Source organism: Felis catus, chromosome B1, assembly GCF_018350175.1.
Source record: "Felis catus isolate Fca126 chromosome B1, F.catus_Fca126_mat1.0, whole genome shotgun sequence".
In the NCBI taxonomy this organism is placed as follows: domain Eukaryota; kingdom Metazoa; phylum Chordata; class Mammalia; order Carnivora; family Felidae; genus Felis; species Felis catus.
This window is the reverse complement of record NC_058371.1, coordinates 6,081,351-6,090,067: the sequence shown is the minus strand read 5'-3', so window position 1 is coordinate 6,090,067 and position 8,717 is coordinate 6,081,351. Positions and strand designations below refer to the sequence as shown.

Below are 8,717 nucleotides of genomic sequence, written 5' to 3'. Positions count from 1 at the left end.
AGAAAAATGAAAACGTGAGAACTGTAGCTAATGCGTTAAGTGTCCAAAAGAAAATTTTGATTTCATGACTGTTTGGAAGTGAACCTCGTTATACTCAGTAGGTATTTAATATCTGAATTAAAAACCGATTTGTAATATGAAATTCAATCCAGGTTGTTTACTTTAAATAGGTAATATGTATTATAAAGCAGAGGTATTATCCTGATGGAGACTTAGAACCATGGGCTCTATTTTTAGAAATCATCAGAGATTATTTTTCAACTCTGTATTTTCTTTAACCTTGAGAAATGTGTTATATTAAAGAACATATTTTTTCCTTGGTGGAGTATGTAGCCAAGTCATCTAAAATAATTTCACATACCTTCTCTACAAATGGAAAGTAACTGTAAAAATGTTGGCTTTTAATTTGTTTCTGACCTCTAGAAACCAATGACTTCCAGCTTCTTGGTTGAGCGGACTGGATTTTTTTCTTGTTGGAGTCTTCAATTTAAAATGGGTTGGGATCTAGAAGGTTGCCTGTAGGTCAGGTGTTGTATGCTTACGAACTGTCGTTGGATTCTGTAGAGCAGCCTGTTAAGGCAGCAGGTGCGAGGCATTTTCAGACGTACCTGTGACAGGGGCACCTCCCTTAATAAGGGCAGCACTAAGCAGCCCAGCTAATAAGACCACCTAATCAGCCAGTGGTCCTAGGACTATTCCCCAAATGGCTGCCCCTCTTCACTGTAAGTGAGTTCCTAATCACTGACGCTTGCGTCTATGCTCACCTCCATCTGGGCTCCACTTCCTGGCCGGCTCATGGTCCTTCCTGGAGACCTCCAGCTTCAACTCTGATGGGCTCCGGGCTTTGCCTCTTGGGGTGTTGACCAAACCTAACATCTACTCCATGCGCTGGTTAATAGCCCCACAACCCTGGTTTTCATTATTCTATGTCCCATTGTCATGGGTGGGGTAAGACACCTATTTAGTGCATTATGTCTGAATTAGAGGAGAACCTAGAAGCGTGCAGCCAAAAGATACTTGAAGAAAATCAAATCCAAGTCTTGGGCTGATGAGGAAATTCCCAAGGGACCAGGGGCCATACTCAGTGGTTTACACACATCAGTTCCTTGACTATGCACAACAGATTTATGAGGCAAGCCTTGTTATCCCCATATTACAGCTGGACAAAACAAGGCTTACAGAGATGAAGCATTTTGCTCAGCTCCCAAGTGGTGGAGTTGGGATTGTAACCCAGGTCCTTGCTACCCATGTGCGTGCTCTTAATGGTAACAGCCACCACCGTGCAGCCATAATTCTGCACGGTCTACATTATTAACTTGTTTAGTTCTCCCAGCACACCTGTGAGGTAGACACCATTATTATCACCATCATGTACCCCCATTTCAAGCAGGACAAAACAAGGCAAGTCTGTACTAAAAAGAAATGAGGTATGAAGTCATGAAAAGACATGGAAGCACCTTAAACGCTCGTTACTAAGAAGCCAGTCTGAAAGGGCTCGATGCTGTATGATTCTGACTCTTTGACATGCTGGAAAAGACAAAACTGTGGAGACAGTAAGATCAGTGGTTGGCAGAAATCAAAAGGAGTGTGTGTGGGGGGAGGGGTTGAATAGGTGGATTACAAAGGGTTTGTAGGACATTAAAACCACTCTCTGTGACACTATGATGATGGACCCGTATCAGTATCCATTGGTCCAAACCTGTGGAAGGTGAAGCACCGACAGTCAACTCTCAGGTGAACTAGGGATTCTGCCTGGTTTTAACGTGTCAACGTAGGGTCGTCAGTTGTAACAAACGTGCCACCTGGTGGGGATGTGGATCGTGCCTGCGTGGGGACGGGGTATATTGGAAATCTCTGTACCTTTGCCTCAATTTTTCTGTGAAACCGAAAATGCTTTAAAATCCGTAATCTTGGGGCTCCTGGCTGGCTCAGCCTGTAGAGCGTGCGACTCTGATCTCAGAGTTGTAAGTTTGGGCCCCACGTTGGATATAGAGATTATTTTTTTAAAATAAATAAAAAACAAAATATTTTTATGTTTATTTATTTATTTATTTGAGAGAGAGAGAGAGAGAGACAGAGCATGAGTGGGGGAAGAGCAGAGCAGAGAGAGAGAGAGAGAGAGAGACAGACAGACAGACAGAATCCGAAGCAGGCTCCAGGCTCTGAGCTGTCAGCACAGAGCCCGAGGTGGGGCTTGAACCCATGAACTGTGCGATCATGACCTGAGCTGAAGTCGGACACTCAACCGATGGAGCCACCCAGGCGCCCCCAAAATTAAAAAAAAAGTTTATTTAGTTTTGAGGGCAGGAGGGGCAGAGAGAGAGGAAGAGAGAGAATCCCAAGCAGGCTCCACGCTGTGAGCACAGAGCCCGATGCGGGGTTCCATCTCACAGCCCTGAGATTGTGACCCGAACTGAAATCAAGAGTCAGATCTTAACTGACTGAGCCACCCAGACACCTCAATAAAAAATAACGTCTTAAGAAAGTTTATGGAAAAGTAAAGAAAACAAGGCACAGAGAGGTTAAGTCATCATCGAAGTTGCCACAGCTAGCAAGTGGAAGAGATACGGTGGCCCAGAACCTGTGCTTGTAACCCCTGCAGCATGGGGTCCCTCAAAACCTACCTGTACTTAGCACTTCCCTATGTTAACTCATAAGTCTTCTGTGCTCTTGTCTTAGGGAGACCAGCTACCTTGGTCTGTTTGGACTGCGATCACAGATTCCCATAGGCTGCCGGGTGGCTTATAAGATGGCAGTTCTGGAGGCTGGACATCTTGGACCAGGGTGCCGCACATCGGGTTCTGGTGGGGGACCTCCTCCTGGCATGAAGACAGCTGGTGCTCGGGTGGTGGGTGGTGTCTCCTCTTACAGCAGCTTGAACCCTACCAGGGAGGCTCACTTCCAAAGGCCCCACCCCCACATATCAGGACGTTGGGAGTTAAGGTTTTAACCTGTGAATTTTGGAGGGACATGAGCGTTTAGTCCATAACACAAACGAACCGTATCCTGTGGCCAGTGTTTGGGTGTGGTGACCACCCATCTGGTTTGCCCCGGACTGAGGGAGCTCCCAGGATGGGGGACATAAGCACTAAGAACACGAGGGTCCCGGGCAAACCAGGACGGGACGGTCACCCTCACCTCACTGTGCTTACTTTCAGTCTAGTGATAGTTTTGTCATGCTATGTGGTTTCATTTGTCAGCTGACTCTTCTCTGTGTCCTGTGGGTGAATTGTACTCATTTCTGTGTGTGTGTGTGTGTGTGTGTGTGTGTGTGTGTCTGTGTGTGTGTGTGTGTGGTGTATGTTGTTTTGCCTGCCCAGAATGTTCTTCATCTCCTTGTGTGCCCCCACTTTTTCAGTGCTAACACAGGTACCCTTCCCAGCATGGTCACGATGGTGGCCATCATGGTACCTCGTGGGACCTCAGGCTTTAGTGGGCTCACCAGGAACCCAAGGGTCGCAAGTGATACCAATTCTTGGCCCAGTGCATTTCCTGGTGTTTCACTAGAATGGGATACTATGGAAATAAGCCTCCAGAAATGAGTGTTCCTCTTCCCAGTCCTTCCAACCCCCTGAGCACAGTGCCTGTGGTGGTGGACTCCACGTCCGTGAGATGTGGGTCAGGTGACACTGTTAACATGACACATGGAGGCTGCCCCTTTACCTAGTTCTCCATGCCACCCTGCTGTGGCGGTAATGCTTTAGCTGAATGGGAAGATGGAGATCGATGTATGTACCTTATAGCTTGACCTTTTCCTTCCAGCAGGGCTACCTTGGACGTGTCCATGTGCCTATAGAGACCTAGTGCCAGGGCATAAAGAACCTATCCTGATACAGTCAATCTTCCTCCAACTCCTAGAAGCCAAGGAAAGGAGGACACTTGTCTACTTTCTACCATTGGTAGGGTGCGTTGTGAAAAATGTATAAAAAGAAATTGAATAACGACAAGGAAAATCAATAACACCCCAGATTCCCACAGTGTCACTCCCTGGGTGTTTTTAAAGATTACTTACAGGTGCTGGAAGGAATCTGCCACGATCTAAGTTCCTAAGTGGTATTTATAGCTCCCTGACCTAGGCAGAGATGAGTAGCATTCTGTCATGTCATTGTTGTGAAGACAGAGAGCAATCAGAAAGTCACTCGTGTGCTCTGAGCACTGCTTGGATGAGGCTGGCAGACTCTATGTGTCTTTTAGTTGTAGAAAAGAAGTTGAGTTGTGAAGCCAGTGGAGGTGCATAGTTGGGGGGGCGAGACAGCCACACATGCAAACGACAAGCAGCAGGTGTGCTGGAGCGTTTCTGGAAAGGGGGGTATATGGCTGGACTTGCATGTGGAAAGTGCTCTTTGCGTGCAGTTACTTGTTTTTTTGTTGTTGTTGTTTTGTGTTTGTCTGTTTGTTTTTGCAGTTATTTGAGTCAATTTCATTCATGGATTGGGACCTTATGGGGGATGCATGGTGTTGTGGGTGCTCTGCCCTGACTTCCTTGGGTAGACTTGTTGTGACTGCAAGTGTGTGTGCCCGTATGTATGTGTGTGCCTTTACGTGTGTGCCTGTGTGCATTAAAGCGTTGAGCGTGGCTTTGCTTTTAGCAGCAGCTCCCGGACCTACAGGCTTTTAGATCTGGCACTACCCATACGTGCGGAGAGCTGCAAGGGCCCTCGGGTGGGCCATCACCAGTATCTGACAGGTGTGTGAGTATGGAAATCCGGCATCCTTGCCTTGGCTTGGGACATGCTGAGGTACCATGCTCCATGGACCAGGCTGGAGCCCCCTGTGTGGGCTTTGCTGAAGTCCCGCCCTCCTTCTGCTGCCTTCCTCTGGTTCTTCTGCATTCTTGCTTGTGACTGGTTTCCCCTGGGGGCATTTCCCTGACCAGATGTCGGGCTCTGCTTCTGGGAAACCTAACCTAAGACAGGACTAGAACTGATTGAAGAAGTTGTGGGTCCCCCGCAAAAGCATTATTCAACCATTAGAAGTGATGATTTAAAAGTATAATTTTGGATTCACAAAGGTTTGGTGGAAAACACAGTTGGCCACTGATGTATATGGTATTCAGTTTTTGGAAGAAGAAGGTGAGGACAGTGTTATTGATGAGCGTCTGTCCCTCTAAAACTCATATGTTCAAGCCCTAAACCCCGATGTAATGTGTTAGGAAGGAGGGGCTTTCGGGAGGTGATTGGGGCATGAGGTTGGAGCCCCAACGAATGGGGTTAATGCCCTTATAAAAGATAGCTCAGAAAGTTCCCTTGCCCCTTCTGCCATGCGAGGACACAGTGAGAAGGTAGCCATGTATGATTTGGGAAGTGGGTTCCCAGACACTGGAATTGCTGGCACTTTGATCTTGCATGTCCGGCCTTTAGAAATGTAAAGAATAAATGTCTGTTGTTTAAGCCACCCAGACAGTGGTATTTTGTTATAGCAACTCAGTCTAAAACTGATGGCTAGACCTCAAAATGTGGAATGAGAATTATGTTCAGAATAAATACATAACATTAAATAAAGCTTTTAATTTTCTTCCACTAGCTTGCTTTACACTGCCTAATTTTTCTATATTAAAAATAGCAGGGGCACCTGGGTGGCTCAGTCAGGTAAGTGTCCAACTTCAGCTCAGGTCATGATATCACACTTCTTGAGTTCAAGCCCCGCATGGGGCTCTCTGCTGTCAGGGTGGAGCCTGCTTCAGATCCTCTGTCCCCCTTTCCCTGCCCCTCCCCTGCTTGCTTTCTCTCTGTCTCTCAAAAATAATAAATAAATATTTAAAAAATAACAGCTACCATTGATTGAATGCTTACTAGTGCAAAGATCTGTGATAGACACGTTATATGCATTTCTTAATCGTTACAACAGCCCTAAAAGTAGACCTGATTATGAACTAACTGTATGTTAGATTTGGCAACTAAGGCACAGGGAATTCAAGTAACCAACCTGAGGTCACACAGCTAGTAAGTGTGTGAGCTGACATTCATTCTGGTCTGACCTCAGCTCATCGTCTGAAACACTACTATCTACTGTCTTCCAAATGAGCTTCCTTACCAGGCTGTCAGCTTTTAAAAATTTAAAGTTAAAAAATGTACTCACGTTCGTTACAACATCATTTATAATAGTTAAAAGGTGGAAACAACTCAAATGCACACCAGCAGATGAAGGGATAAACAAAATGCGGTCTACGCGTGCAGTGGGATATTTTTCAGCCTTAAAAAGGAAGGACATTCTGACCCAGGCTATGACACGGATGGAACTTGAGGACATTATGTAAAGTGAAATAAGCCATTCACAAAAGGACACGATTATAAGGGATCCCTAGGGTAGACAAATCCGCGGAGACAGAGAGCAGAATGGTGGTTTTCAGAGCCCGGGGGAGGCGGGGGGAGAGTTAGAGGTAAAGAATATAGAGTTTCAGTGTTGCAAGATGGAGAAAGTTCTAGAGGTGGATAGTGGAGTTGGTTGCACAACACCGTGAATGCGTGTAATCCGTGTGAAAATGGTTAAAGTGGTAAAGTCTGTTTTATAGTTATGTGTATTTTACCACAATAAAGTCACAACTCCTAGGAATAAGGACTCTGGAGCAGGATGGCCCCCGCGAGCCTTTCCGATCACTTTCAGTTTCTAGGGAGGATCTTAGCACATCACACCTGCCCCGTGACTCCCCCCGGCTCCAGCTGGGCCTGTCGTTTGCCAGGCTCTGTGGTACGTTGCCCTGTTGATGGGAGACAGCTGTGGGGACGAGAACGAGGGTGTCTGTTCGTGGTTCTCTGCGTGGTCCCAGGACCGTGGGCACGTCGGTGTGTTCCCAGAATGCTCAGCGTGGCTCCAGACTGACTTTATGTGTTGGGTGGACTGGGTCACGGGACGCCCGGGGAAGCGTTAGACGTTATCCTGGGTGTGTCTGTGACGGTGGCTCGTGATGACCGTAGCATTCGAACAGGTGTCTGGAGTAAAGCTGATTGCCCTCTGCAGCGTGGGTGGGCCTCCTCCCGTCCACTGAGGGCCTGGATGGGAGGCCGAGGCAGAGGAGGGGAGAGCTCACTCTCTCTGCCTGGCTGTTGAGCTGGAATGTCGGTCTTCTCCTGCCCTTGGGCGAGGTCTTACACCGTCGTCGCTCTCCCCCGTGCTCCCCCACGTGGACTGGAGCGACGCCACCCTCTTTCCTCGGCTTCCGTTTGCACACGGCAGATTGTGGGACTTCTTGGCTCCCGTAATCAGGTGAGTCACGTCCTGCTAAGAAATCCCTCTCTCTCTGAATATGCTCCTGGTTCCGTTTCTCCGAGCCACCCTGACTCACACATACTGGCTTACTGCTGTTCCTGCATGTCTCCCAGAAGGAAGGTGAGGGGAAGGGATTGGGCATAGAGGATTCAAATATTAGAAAGGTGGCTTCAGAAGGAACAGCTTTAACCCTGTCTGTCTGTACTGAAGGTTGTTTGCTTACCTTTTTTCAGGACGGTGTTGGTAGCCCTGTATTCGTCTTCTGCTCTCTGGGTCTGGCTGTTCTTATTTAGGAGAAACAAAAACAAAAACAAAAGCTTGATGTTATTAGTCTGATGTGTCTGTGGCCAGATGGCGTCAGGTCACTCCCGGCTGCACTGGCCATTCCTGACCACATACCCCATGCCGCCCGATAAGATGAAATATTCCCTCGTGTGGTATGAGACTGTTGAATATCTCGAAGAGATATCCTTCTGGAAGGAGAAGTGCTGCTGATAAATGCTCTGCTGAATGACCGTGCGACAGATTTTTCCTTATAGTAAATGTGTAATCTCATTTCCCATCCGTGTGAGGCTTCTGGTGTGCCCCCCCCGCCGGTCCCTGGATGTGAAATCGTCCTTGGAACCTGCATCAACTTATGAAGTTAGGTGCAGGAAGCCCCAAACAACGAAAAGTAACAACTTAGAAGTGGGAAGGGCTAAGTGGGACCCAGCTGGGTCTTATGATCTTTGTGGATACTCACTTTGCCTTCTATTGTCCTGGGGTTCTTTTAGGGAGAGTGTTGAGGGCTTTGATCCCACACAGCCAGTGCCACTTTGATGTACAAACTCTGGCAACAGGACCCCACTAAACGCGCTTTTGGGGGGAAAAGATTAGATTCATTCCCGTGCACGCTGGACAGCGGGAGGAAAGGAGACATTTTGATGTCAGGGCTCAGACAATGGCCTTTTCTTGTGACGAGTGTAAGTTTTCACATTGATGCCTGAGCGTCTCTTGGACACAGTGACCGTACTTTCTCCACCGTCACATTAGAAGGTGTGGGGTTAGTCTGAATGGTTTTGGATTCATGGTCACGAGTCCGGGCACAGCATCTGTTTTAAACCTTGAACTCTCATTCGTAAACGCCCCTCTTGTCAGTGTTGCCTGAGAACTTGGAGAGTGTGCTTTTCTCCCAGCTATTAGAGTCTGTAATCCTGGAGTTGTCCCAGATGTATTAGACTCATAGCCCATATGGTGGCAGAATTGGAGAGCACTCACGTAGGGAATGTTCCAGGCCGTGCTGAACATTTCCTTGATCCTTCGGAAGGGTTGAGTACCCCGGTGCTAACCGCATTTGGGAACTGCTTGCCCTGGGGCCGAGGGAAGACGCTTGGGAGAGGGTACGAAGAACTTGTAAATTGTAATTGTGGCCTGAATATCTCATATGTAAGTGCGACTTTGATTTCCTCAAAGCCCTACCAGTTTGTGCATACAAATAAGATATCGGTTTTAATATCTACCTCCCCCCCCCC

At 47.5% G+C, this 8,717-nt stretch overlaps 1 long non-coding RNA gene across 1 annotated transcript; it reads right to left on the bottom strand.

Moving 5' to 3' along the window:
- Positions 1-6,079: 6,079 nt before the first annotated feature.
- Positions 6,080-7,917, bottom strand: LOC123384730. Its single transcript, XR_006596211.1, has 3 exons — positions 7,606-7,917; positions 7,430-7,490; positions 6,080-7,218 (listed from the first exon to the last, which is right to left on the bottom strand). It is a non-coding gene; the product is annotated as an uncharacterized LOC123384730 (long non-coding RNA).
- Positions 7,918-8,717: the final 800 nt, after the last annotated feature.